Source organism: Panulirus ornatus, chromosome 2 (genome assembly GCF_036320965.1).
Source record: "Panulirus ornatus isolate Po-2019 chromosome 2, ASM3632096v1, whole genome shotgun sequence".
NCBI lineage: Eukaryota > Metazoa > Arthropoda > Malacostraca > Decapoda > Palinuridae > Panulirus > Panulirus ornatus.
The window spans coordinates 47901447-47915264 of record NC_092225.1 but is presented as its reverse complement, the minus strand read 5'-3'; the positions used below and the strand labels follow the sequence as shown (position 1 = coordinate 47915264).

At 41.1% G+C, this 13818-nt stretch overlaps 1 protein-coding gene across 7 annotated transcripts in view; it reads left to right on the top strand.

Annotated features, from left to right (window-relative positions):
* Positions 1-6678: 6678 nt before the first annotated feature.
* Positions 6679-13818, top strand: part of LOC139756279 (uncharacterized) — a 62936-nt gene continuing 55796 nt past the window's right edge. For 2 of the 7 annotated variants that reach the window (XM_071675515.1, XM_071675524.1), the window contains exon 1: positions 6770-6952. The gene's annotated coding sequence lies outside the window, so the exon portion shown is untranslated. The other 5 variants (XM_071675572.1, XM_071675533.1, XM_071675553.1 and 2 more) reach the window with 5 other exon arrangements.

Here is a 13818-nt window from a genome sequence, read left to right as displayed (position 1 = left end):
TGTGCGCAGGAGGATGGATGTGCTGGAAATGAGATGTTTGAGGACAATGTGTGGTGTGAGGTGGTTTGATCGAGTTAGTAACGTAAGGGTAAGAGAGATGTGTGGAAATAAAAAGAGCGTGGTTGAGAGAGCAGAAGAGGGTGTTTTGAAGTGGTTTGGGCACATGGAGAGGATGAGTGAGGAAAGATTGACCAAGAGGATATATGTGTCGGAGGTGGAGGGAACGAGGAGAAGAGGGAGACCAAATTGGAGGTGGAAAGATGGAGTGAAAAAGATTTTGTGTGATCGGGGCCTGAACATGCAGGAGGGTGAAAGGAGGGCAAGGAATAGAGTGAATTGGAGCGATGTGGTATACCGGGGCTGACGTGCTGTCAGTGGATTGAATCAAGGCATGTGAAGCGTCTGGGGTAAACCATGGAAAGCTGTGTAGGTATGTATATTTGCGTGTGTGGACGTATGTATATACATGTGTATGGGGGGGGGGGGCCATTTCTGTCGTCTGTTTCCTTGCGCTACCTCGCAAACGCGGGAGACAGCGACAAAGTATAAAAAAAAAAAATATATATATATATATATATATATATATATATATATATATATATATATATATACATATATATATATATATATATAAGTATAAAAAAAATATATATATATATATATATATATATATATATATATATATATATATATATATATATATATATATGTATATTTATTTTTTTTTTTTTTGCTTTGTCGCTGTCTCCCGCGTTTGCGAGGTAGCGCAAGGAAACAGACGAAAGAAATGGCCCAACCCCCCCCCCCCATACACATGTATATACATACGTCCACACACGCAAATATACATACCTACACAGCTTTCCATGGTTTACCCCAGACGCTTCACATGCCCTGATTCAATCCACTGACAGCACGTCAACCCCGGTATACCACATCGATCCAATTCATTCTATTCCTTGCCCTCCTTTCACCCTCCTGCATGTTCAGGTCCCGATCACTCAAAATCTTTTTCACTCCATCTTTCCACCTCCAATTTGGTCTCCCACTTCTCCTCGTTCCCTCCACCTCCGACACATATATCCTCTTGGTCAATCTTTCCTCACTCATTCTCTCCATGTGCCCAAACCATTTCAAAACACCCTCTCTGCTCTCTCAACCACGCTCTTTTTATTTCCACACATCTCTCTTACCCTTACGTTACTTACTCGATCAAACTACCTCACACCACACATTGTCCTCAAACATCTCATTTCCAGCACATCCATCCTCCTGCGCACAACTCTATCCATAGCCCACGCCTCGCAACCATACAACATTGTTGGCACCACTATTCCTTCAAAAATACCCATTTTTGCTTTCCGAGATAATGTTCTCGACTTCCACACATTCTTCAAGGCTCCCAGAATTTTCGCCCCCTCCCCCACCCTATGATCCACTTCCGCTTCCATGGTTCCATCCGCTGCCAGATCCACTCCCAGATATCTAAAACACTTTACTTCCTCCAGTTTTTCTCCATTCAAACTTACCTCCCAATTAACTTGACCCTCAACCCTACTGTACCTAATAACCTTGCTCTTATTCACATTTACTCTTAACTTTCTTCTTTCACACACTTTACCAAACTCAGTCACCAGCTTCTGCAGTTTCTCACATGAATCAGCCAACCGCGCTGTATCATCAGCGAACAACAACTGACTCACTTCCCAAGCTCTCTCATCCACAACAGACTTCATACTTGCCCCTCTTTCCAAAACTCTTGCATTCACCTCCCTAACAACCCCATCCATAAACAAATTAAACAACCATGGAGACATCACACACCCCTGCCGCAAACCTACATTCACTGAAAACCAATCACTTTCCTCTCTTCCTACACGTACACATGCCTTACATCCTCGATAAAAACTTTTCACTGCTTCTAACAACTTGCCTCCCACACCATATATTCTTAATACCTTCCACAGAGCATCTCTATCAACTCTATCATATGCCTTCTCCAGATCCATAAATGCTACATACAAATCCATTTGCTTTTCTAAATATTTCTCACATACATTCTTCAAAGCAAACACCTGATCCACACATCCTCTACCACTTCTGAAACCACACTGCTCTTCCCCAATCTGATGCTCTGTACATGCCTTCACCCTCTCAATCAATACCCTCCCATATAATTTACCAGGAATACTCAACAAACTTATACCTCTGTAATTTGAGCACTCACTCTTATCCCCTTTGCCTTTGTACAATGGCACTATGCAAGCATTCCACTAATCCCCAAACACCTCACCATGAGTCATACATACATTAAATAACCTTACCAACCAGTCAATAATACAGTCACCCCCTTTTTTAATAAATTCCACTGCAATACTATCCAAACCTGCTGCCTTGCCGGCTTTCATCTTCCGCAAAGCTTTTACTACCTCTTCTCTGTTTACCAAATCATTTTCCCTAACCCTCTCACTTTGCACACCACCTCGACCAAAACACCCTATATCTGCCACTCTATCATCAAACACATTCAACAAACCTTCAAAATACTCACTCCATCTCCTTCTCACATCACCACTACTTGTTATCACCTCCCAATTTGCGCCCTTCACTGTAGTTCCCATTTGCTCCCTTGTCTTACGCACTTTATATATATATATATATATATATATATATATATATATATATATATATATATATATATATATATATATATATATATATACACACACACACAGACATATACATTCCTATGAGTCCACAGGGAAAATGAAACACGATAAGTTCCCAAGTGCACTTTCGTGTAATAATCACATCATCAGAGGAGACACAAGAGATAAATAAAAGTCAGTTGATATACAACGAAGTAACGAAACTAAGACAATCACATGGTTACCAAATGGCGTCCTAGCTTCGTCTCTTCGATGTATATCAACTGACTTTTATTTCTCTCTTGTGTCTCCCCTAATGATGTGATTATTGCACGAAAGTGCACTTGGGAACTTATCGTGTTTCTTTTTCTCCGTTGACTCATAGGAATATCTTGATCACGCGCAGAATTGTGATCCTTTCCAGACATATACATATATACACATGTACATAATTCATACAGTCTGCCCTTATTCATTCCCGTTGCCATCCCGCCACACATGAAATGACAACGCCCCCTCCCCCCGCATGTGCGCGAGGTAGCACTAAGAAAAGACAATAAAGGCCACATTCGTTCACCCTCAGTCTCTAGCTGTCATGTGTAATGCACCGAAACCACAGCTCACTTTCCACATCCAGGCCCCACAGAACTTTTCATGGTTTACCCCAGACGCTTCACATGCCCTGGTTCAATCCATTGACAGCACGCTAACCCCTGTATACCACATCGTTCCACTTCACTCTATTCCTTGCACGCCTTTCACCCTCCTGCTTGTTCAGGCCACGATCACTCAAAATCTTTTTCACTCCATCTTTCCACCTCCAATTTGGTCTCCCACTTCTCCTCGTTCCCACCACCTCTAACACATGTATCCTCTTTGTCAATCTTTCCTCACTCATTCTCTCATTGTGACCAAACCATTTCAAAACACCATCTTCTGCTCTCTCAACCACACTCTCTTTATTACCACACATCTCCCTTACCTTTTCATTATTTACTCGATCAAACCACCTCACATCACATATTGTCCTCAAACATCTCATTTCCAGCACATCCACCCTCCTCTGCACAACTCTATCTATAGCCCACGCCTCGCAACCATATAACATTATTAGAACCCCTATTCCTTCAAACATACCCTTTTTTGCTTTCCGAGATAATGTTCTCAACTTCCACACATTCTTCAAGGCTCCCAGAATTTTCGCCCCCTCCCCCACCCTATGACTCACTTCCGCTTCCATGGTTCCACCCGCTGCCAAATCCACTCCCAGTTATGAAAAACAATCCACTTCCTTCAGCTTTTCTCCATTCAAACTTACCTCCCAATTGACTTGTCCCTCAACCCTACAGTACCTAATAACCTTGCTCGTATTCACATTTACTCTCAGCTTTCTTCTTTCAAGTACTTTACCAAACTCAGTCACCAGCTTCTGCAGTTTCTCACACGAATCAGCCACCAGCGCTGTAACATCAGCGAACAACAACTGACTCACTTCCCAAACTCTCTCATCCACAACAGGCTGCATACTAGCCCCTCTTTCCAAAACTCTTGCATTCACCTTCCTGACAACCCCATCCATAAACAAATTAAACAACCGCGCACCCCTGCCGCAAACCGACATTCACTGAGAACCAATCACTTTCCTCTCTTCCTACACGTACACATGCCTTACATCCTCGATAAAAACTTTTCACTGCTTCTAACAACTTGCCTCCCACTCCATATATTCTTAATACCTTCCACAGAGCATCTCTATCAACTCTATCATATGCCTTCTCCAGATCCATAAATGCTACATACAAATCCATTTGCTTTTCTAAGTATTTCTTACATACATTTTTGAAAGCAAAAACCTGATCCACACATCCTCCACCGCTTCTCAAACTACACTGCTCCTCCCCAATCTGATGCTCTGTACATGTCTTCACCCTCTCAATCAATACCTTCCCATGTAATTTCCCAGCAATACTCAACAAACTTATACCTCTGTAATTTGAGTACTCACCTTTATCCCTTTTGTCTTTGTACAATGGCACTATGCAAGCTTTCCGCCAATCCTCAGGCACCTCACCATGAGTCATACATACTTTAAATAACCTTAACAACCAGTCAACAACATAGTCACCCCTTTTCTTATATATTCCAGTGCAGTACCATCCAAACCCGCTGCCTTGCCGGCTTTCATCTTCCGCAAAGATTTACTACCTCTTCTCTGTTTACTAAATCATTCTCCCTAAACCCTCTCACTTTGCACACCACCTCGACCAAAACACCCTATATCTGCCACTCTATCATCTAGCACGTTCAACAAACCTTCGAAATACTTACTCCATGTCCTCCTCACATCACCACTACTTGTTATTACCTCCCAATTAGCCCCCTTCACCGATATTCTCATTTGTTCCCTTGTCTTACGCACTTTATTTACCTCCTTCCAAAACATTTTTTTATTCTCCCTAAAATTTAATGATACTCTCTCACCCTAATTCGCATTTGCCCTCTTTTTCACCTCTTGCACCTTTCTCTTGACCTCCTGCCTCTTTCTTTTATACATCTCCCAGTCATTTGCATTATTTCCCTGCAAAAATCGTCCAAATGCCTCTCTCTTTTCTTTCACTAAAAATTTTACTTCTTCATCCCACCACTCATTACCGTTTCTAATCTGCCCACCTCTCACGCTTATCTTGCCAGAAGCATCTTCTGCGCAAGTTATCACTGCTTCCCTAAATACATCCCATTCCTCCCCCACTCCTATTACGTCCTTTGTTCTCACCTTTTTCCATTCTGTACTTAGTCTCTCCTGGTACTTCCTCACACAAGTCTCCTTCCCAAGCTCACTTACTCTCACCAAGCACCACTTACTCTCACCAGTTGCACCTCTCAGTACAGTAACATCCAAAAGTTTCTCTTTCGCGCGCATATCATTTAACACATAATCCAACAGTATAAGTACACTGATGGCCTTGCATAGTAAGCACCCGTGTAACTGCCATGTTGTTAACATTTTTAAACGTTTGGTTATAGTATTGCAAGAGATGACTTGTGATGTACAGTTTGTATGGATTCCATCACATGGGTTGGCCAGAAAAGCCACAGAAAAGATGTACATAGATATTGTTATTTATAAATAATGAAAAGAATAAGAAGAATGGGAAAACGTATGTATATGTGTAATCCTTGAACTTAGTGAGACTTAACATTAATTATGTGTGTCAAATAACACCAATGCGACTTATGGGGCAAACCTTACATTTAGGGTATGAATATTATTAGCAGTAAGTGGAGGGGCCGGTCGACCCCGTCAACTTTCCCAAATTGGGGGATTAGAACATTACATATTAGGTTGTGAAAAATTCGGGCACATAGAAACGATAAAATTAGTATTGTAAAAGAACAAAATTGTTGGATGATTAAAAATGGTGATAAAAAAATTTATATTGCACAGTAGAAAAACTTTGTTCCAAGGTTGTGACATCCTTGTAATGATTCAGGTGATTTAAAATTAGGGCCATTGTTTGTTTGTTTTCCTTCCAATGTACATATCTTCACAAAAGCTATGATGTTTGTAAACATTTTTTGTAAATCCCACTGGGGGATGATGAAGAGGAGAGGAGGAGTATACTAACCCCGTCCTCTTTATATGTCAATGAATATTCTAAAATCTATGCCAATCGATTATTTAACTAACATCTGAATATGTTTCAACAACCTACTATGCTGATCAATAATGCTGTTTTTGTTAAAAAAGAATTACTTCTATGTACTATAAGATGTGCCACAAGATGGGCTGAAGAGAAATTTAATTGTCAGGCGAAATGGGTAACAACAATTTATCAGTGCATTTAGTTGTTCATTTAAGCATAACATACAATCAAGATGTGCAATTAAACAAGAAATCAGGTTTTCTAAATATGTGGATTTCATGTTCCTCACCAACGAAGACAGCGCAGAATAATGACATAATTTTTTTTTTATTTATTATTTTTGCGCTACAAGATGAATTTCCTCAAAACGGAAACATTGGTCCAAGAAATGTTGTATTATACGTTGTATTATTACATAATGTAGGGAAGCAGGATAATTAATCTTCCCTGGTGGGAAAGACTTTGCCTAGGTGAGGTTAACAGTTGCTGCTTCAAAAGGGGTTAAATTCACATTCTCAGAAAGGCTTGTCAAGGAAGAATCGGCAAAGTGTCTCTCAGATATGAAGTGGGTAACTTTCCTCACATTACAACGTAAAGGGACAGGAAATTATAACGGCACATGAGCAGGAGGGCCAGCATATATACTAAACAGAGTAGGAGGTGAGTGGAAAGATGTTTTTCCATGGAACCCAAATAGCAACGATTAGGGAACACAGGCAATATTACCGTCAAGGTAGAGCCCTGAGTGAGGGAGAGGGATTTATATCTAAGATAGGGTACCTGCCATAACCTGGCTGTCACAGGTGTCACATGTACTGACATATGAGAGTCAGGTGTATATTTAGGCAGAGGTTGGGTTTGCTCTAGTCAACACCCGACGGCATAGTACATGGGGAGGCGGTAGCATATTTCTCTATTTAGGAGAGAACAGCAAAATTATTACCTAATTTTGTGGAGAACACTTTAGTTCTGCATTGCAAAAATTTGGGGAAATGGATTGATTTTATTTTGTATTGCTGCTGAAGTGTTCAGAGTATACAGGACATGATAAAGGCCATTGTACATTGGTTAGGGATGTATGAACAGGGAAAATGTGGGGATACTTAATATAAGAGTAGGCTATACATACATGACACATCAGCAGAATGCTGATGTGTCATGTATGTATGTGTCTCTCCTTTGAATGCCTCACTTGACCATCTAGTAGTTAGAATTTATCGTAATATGAGATATTCTTGATCAAATACACTAGTAATACCTACTGACCTTTGTACAAAGTTAGATGTCAACAAACAGACGACAGGCCGAGCGGCCACACCATCTCCAGCAGCAGGCTAGTGTATCGTTGGTATATTGTTCTGTTAAGGTTATTCATTCCTAAGTGACTAGTTTTTTGGTTGAAGTAGATAACACTAAACAGGGAAGGGAGTTAGAGTTACAGCATGACACACTTGCCCTTCAACCATCAACTTTATGGTTGATTTCAACTGTTCCACAGCCTGTGGGCACAAGACCCTAAGTTGCTTCATTAAGTGTTGACAGCTCTAATCTTATGTATTTAGAATTTCCTCGGAGAAAGTTGGCTTAACAGGCCTACATTATACAGATGAAAATAAGATACACTTTTAGAAAAATAATGTAAATATGGGTGTTACAGTTGAACGTTTGCAATTCAGGAGGCGTAACTCAATCAAAAACTTCCATAATTTTTCTGTGAATAACACCTAATGCATGAACTTATAATAGTCTTCATATTCAGAGAGAATATACATCAAAACCATACCTAGCTTTTCTGAATATACATCAAAACCTTACCTAGCTTATAACAAATCCTAAAGAAATGTGGCTGTGACTAAAAGGTAGATACTTGTCTCATTTTCTGTATGTCTTGTGTATTATTTTCATGGCTTGGATAATGTTGGGAGTGTTATTTGGTACATTATTAACATTATTTACATGACGTTTTGAGTATATTTCTTGTTTTCTTTTCGGCCAATGGTCCCTTATTTACATGGAAATGGATGTCACAGTATGGTGCAATTTGGTGCAGTGCAAACTTTTTTGGCACCTATCTCACACAAAATTGCAGCACTACTGGACCAATTATCGGGAGACATGAATTAACTAAATTTGAAATTTGTCAGTGACTTAAAGCCCAGAGGAAGACTTCCTATGGATTGTAATGGACTTAGACTACAATGGAATGCTCTGTGGCTTGATAGTTGGACTTCAAAGAAGAAAAATAATAGATAATAATGGATACAGTACATTACCGTACATTTGTCTGACCTTGGATAGAATATGCCGTTCAATTGTGGTGACACAACATGATTAGGGATAAGAAATATCAGAAAGAATATTAAGAAAGGCATCTAAACTAGTGCCATCATTCAGAAATTAGCTTTACAATGTAAAAGGAACATTTGCATGAGTAATGGGAGCTCATCCCCCCCCCCCCCTCCTTGTACCCCTTTAACATTATCAGTACTTTGCTTTGGAAGCTTCAGTTTATGGTGTAATTTTGATTATCTTTCATAGGTACCTGAGTTCTCAAATAAAGAAAAAGAAAATCAGCCCTGGTTTCCTTTATTTAAGACATCTTGCTGCTTGAGGTTTAACTGAAATCCAGTTGCAAGGAGCTGGGTTTTAGGTGTGATTTCTAAGAACAACCTTCCTCCTAGAAGATATCCCCTTTCAGTCAACAAAGCCTCTAAGACATCTAAGGTTCCTAATGCCATGTAGAAGAAACCTAGAGAGTCACACAGCTTTTTTGTCAGCCTTCAGGACTATCTCATGACTTGGTGCATTTTTTTCTGGGCCTTTCCCAGAGGAGTTTTGAATGGAAAGGGGAGGGAGTTCCCTATTTGTTTTAGAGTGAGCACCATCTCTCCTGGATTAAGAAAAAATTATTGATAGAAAAAACGTATAAAGAAGAAAAAGCTAGTCATATCAGTTGATAAGTCTGCTCGTACACACTGCCCATTGTGAATCTTCCTTGCACTTAAAATACAAGATTCCAGAGCCTGTCAAATCCCAGGGCATGCCCTATAAAAGCATTCAGTTCTGTGCAATCTCTAACACAGCTACAGTACAGATCTTAGCCTATGATTCCTCTTTCAACATGAGGCCATTCTGAATGTTACTGGAGTCAAATCTTCCAAGACTATCTTGGTTAAATTAGTGTCTTGCTTTTTCTCTTTCTTTGTCATGATTACAAGAAAACAGCAATATTAAGAAATTTTTCAAAACCTTTTTACTGTACCTTCTTTTTCCTTCTCAGAAAGAACACCATGTTGCATATAATTGCCCTTGCCAGAATCAGAGGTACCCTTTGTGGGTAACAGATTTGTTGTCATAGTGGTGGGTCTGTAATCAGTTCTTTTAAATGAAAATACCTCTTACCATGTGGAGATCATCTCAAGAACTTCTGAATGCTGTCTCTTGAGATGCCTTGACATATAGGGGTATTCAATGTAAAGATGTTTGGGATGGAGTTTGGTATTTCGCACCGACCAGACATGAATGTAGAGCAACCCCCAAATTAGTTATTACAGTATTTCAGTACAAATCTGATTAGACAATGATGGCCTTGACCTTTCTATGGGGCCAGTTTCATTTCATTTCCCAGTGAATGTCGGCTTGTGGCAGGGGTGCATGATGTCTCCATAGTTGTTTAATTTGTTTATGGATGGGGTGGTTAGGGAGATGAAAGCAAGAGTTTTGGAAAGAGGGGAAAGTATGCAGTCTGTTGTGGATAAGAGGGCTTGGGAAGCGAGTCAATTGTTGTTCGCTGATGATACAGTGCTGGTGGCTGATTCAGGTGCAGAAGTTGGTGATTAAGTGTGGTAAAGTGTGTGAAAGAAGAAAGTTGAGAGTAAATGTGAATAAGAGCAAGGTTATTAGCTTCAGTAGGATTGTGAGACAAGTTAATTGGGAGGTAAGAATGTGTGAAGAATGTGTGGAAGTCGAGAACATTATCTCGGAAAGCAAAAATGGGTATGTTTGAAGGAATAGTAGTTCCAACAATGTTGTATGGTTGCGAGGCGTGGGCTATGGATAGAGTTGTGCGCAGGAGAGTGGATGTGCTGGAAATGAGATGTTTGAGGACAGTGTGTGGTGTGAGGTGGTTTGATCGAGTAAGTAATGTAAGGGTAAGAGAGATGTGTGGAAATAAAAAGAGCCTGGTTGAGAGAGCAGAAGAGGGTGTTTTGAAATGGTTTGGGCACATGGAGAGAATGAGTGAGGAAAGATTGACCAAGAGGATATATGTGTCGGAGGTGGAGGGAACGAGGAGAAGTGGGAGACCAAATTGGAGGTGGAAAGATGGAGTGAAAAAGATTTTGTGTGATCGGGGCCTGAAGATGCAGGAGGGTGAAAGGAGGGCAAGGAATAGAGTGAATTGGATCGATGTGGTATACCGAGGTTGACGTGCTGTCAGTGGATTGAATCAGGGCATGTGAAGCGTGTGGGGTAAACCATGGAAAGTTGTGTGGGGCCTGGATGTGCAAAGGGAGCTGTGGTTTCGGGCATTATTGTATGACAGCTAGAGACTGAGTGTGAACGAATGGGGCCTTTGTTGTCTTTTCCTAGTGCTACCTCACACACATGATGGGGGAGGGGGATGGTATTCCATGTGTGGCGAGGTGGCGATGGGAATGAATAAAGGCAGACAGTGTGAATTGGGTGCGTGGGTATATATGTATGTGTCTGTGTGTGTATATATATGTGTACATTGAGACGTATAGGTATGTATATGGGGGTGGGTTGGGCCATTTCTTTCATCTCTTTCCTTGCGCTACCTCGCAAACGCGGGAGACAGCGACAAAGCAAAATAAAAAAAAAAGTTTGAATGAAGAAAAAAATGGAGGAAGAGAAGTGTTTTAAACATCTGGGAGTGGGCTTAGTAGTGGATGAATCCATGGAAGTGGAAATGAGTCATGGTGGGGGAGAGAGTGAAGATTCTGGGAGCGTTGAAGAATGTGTGGAAGGTGAGAACATTATCTTGGAGAGAAAAAATGGGTATGTTTAAAGTAATAGTGGTTCCAACAATGTCATATGGTTGCGAGGCATTGGCTATAGATAAGGTTGTGTGGAGGAGGGTGGATGTGTTGGAAATGAAATGTTTGAGGACAGTATGTGGTGTGAGGTGGTTTGACCGAGTTAGTAATGAAAGGGTAAGAGAGATGTGTGGTAATAAAAAGAGTGTGGTTGAAAGAGCAGCAGAGGGTGTGTTGAAATGGTTTGGACAAATGTAGAGAATAAGTGAGGAAAGATTGACAAAAAGGTTATATATGTCAGAGGTGGAGGGAAGAAGGAAAAGCAGAAGACCAAGTTGGAGGTGGAAGGATGGAGTGAAAAAGGTTTTGAGCAATCGGGGCTTGAACATACTGGAGGGTGAAAGGCGTGCAAGGAATAGAGTGAATGGGAACAATGTTGTATACTGGGGTCGATGTGCTGTCAGTGGATTGAGCCAGGGCATGTGAAGCATCTGGGGTCTGTAGGGCCTGGATGTGGAAAGGAAGCTGTGGTTTTGGTGCATTACATATGACAGCTATAGACTAAGTGTGGACGAATGTGGCCTTTTTTGTCTGTTCCTGGCGATGCCTCACTGTAGAGGGGATATGCGATTTCATGTGTGGCGGGATGGCAACAGGAGTGGATTAAGGCAGCAAAGTTTGCATATGTGCACATGTATGTATATATATGTGCATGGTGGACATTTATATATTTGGGTGAGAAACTGTAGAAGCTGGTGACTAGTTTGGTAAAGTGTGTGAAAGAAGAAAGTTGAGAGTAAATGTGAATAAGAGCAAGGTTATTAGGTACAGTAGGGTTGAGAAAGTCAATTGGGAGGTAAGTTTGAATGGAGAAAAACTGGAGGAAGTGAAGTGTTTTAGATACCTGGGAGTGGATTTGGCAGTGGATGGAACCATGGAAGCAGAAGTGAATCATAGGGTTGGGGAGGGGGTGAAAGTTCTGGGCACGTTGAAGAATGTGTGGAAGTCGAGAACGTTATCTTGGAAAGCAAAAATGGGTATGTTTGAAGGAATAGTGGTTCCAACAATGATATATGGTTGCGAGGCGTGGGCTATAGATAGAGTTATGCGGAGAAGGGTGGATGCGCTGGAAATGAGATGTTTGAGGACAATATGTGGTGTGAGGTGGTTTGATCGAATAAGTAATGAAAGGGTAAGAGAGATGTGTGGTAATAAAAAGAGTGTGGTTGAGAGAGCAGAAGAGGGTGTTTTGAAATGGTTTGGTCACATGGAGAGAATGAGTGAGGAAAGATTGACAAAGAGGATATATGTGTCAGAGGTGGAGAGAACGAGAAGCGCGAGAACAAATTGGAGGTGGGAAGATGGAGTGAAAAATATTTTGAGTGATTGGGGCCTGAACATGCAGGAGGGTGAGAGGCGTGCAAGGAATAGAGTGAATTGGAATGATGTGGTATACCGGGGTCGATGTACTGTCAATAGATTGAATCGGGGCATGTGAAGCGTATGGGGTAAACCATGGAAAGTTTTGTGGGGCCTGGATGTGGAAAGGGAGCTGTAGTTTCGGTGCATTATACATGACAACTAGAAACTGTGTGAAAGAATGTGGCCTTTGTTGTCTTTTCCTAGTGCTACCTCGTGCACATGCAGGGGGAGGGGGTTTTTCATATCATGTGTGGCGGGATGGCGACGGGAATCAATAAGGGCAGACAGTGTGAATTATGTACATGTGTATATATGTATATGTCTGTGTGTGTATATATATGTATACGTTGAGATATATAGGTATGTATATGTGCGTGTGTGGATGTATATGTATATGCATGTGTATGTGGGTGGGTTGAGCCATTCTTTCGTCTGTTTCCTTGCGCTACCTTGCTAACACGGGAGGCACAAACAAAGTATAATAAATAATAGATAAATATTTCCTTTTTTCATACTATTCGCCATTTCCCACGTTAGCGAGGTAGCGTTAAGAACAGAGGACTGGGCCTTCGAGGGAATATCCTCACCTGGCCCCCTTCTCTGTTCCTTCTTTTGGAAAATTAAAAAAAATGAGAGGGAAGGATTTCCAGCCCCTTGCTCCCTCCCCTTTTAGTCACCTTCTACGACACGCAGGGAACACGTGGGAAGTATTCTTTCTCCCCTATCCCCAGGGATGATATAGTAGCAGTACTCTTGAAATAGGAGTGGTGGGAGTATGTGATAGAGTGTAAGAAAGTAAACTCTAGATTGATATGGATAAAACTGAAAGTGGATGGAGAGAGATGGGTGATTATTGGTGCCTGTGCACCTGGGCATGAGAAGAAAGATCATGAGAGGCAAGGGTTTGGGAACAGCTGAGTGAGTGTGTTAGTAGTTTTGATGCACGAGACCGGGTTATAGTGATGGGTGACATGAATACAAAGGTGAGTAATGTGGCAGTTGAGGGAATAATTGGTGTACATGGGGTGTTTAGTGTTGTAAATGGAAATGGTGAAGAGCTTGTAGATTTATGTGCTGAAAAAGGATTGGTGATTGGGAACACTTGGT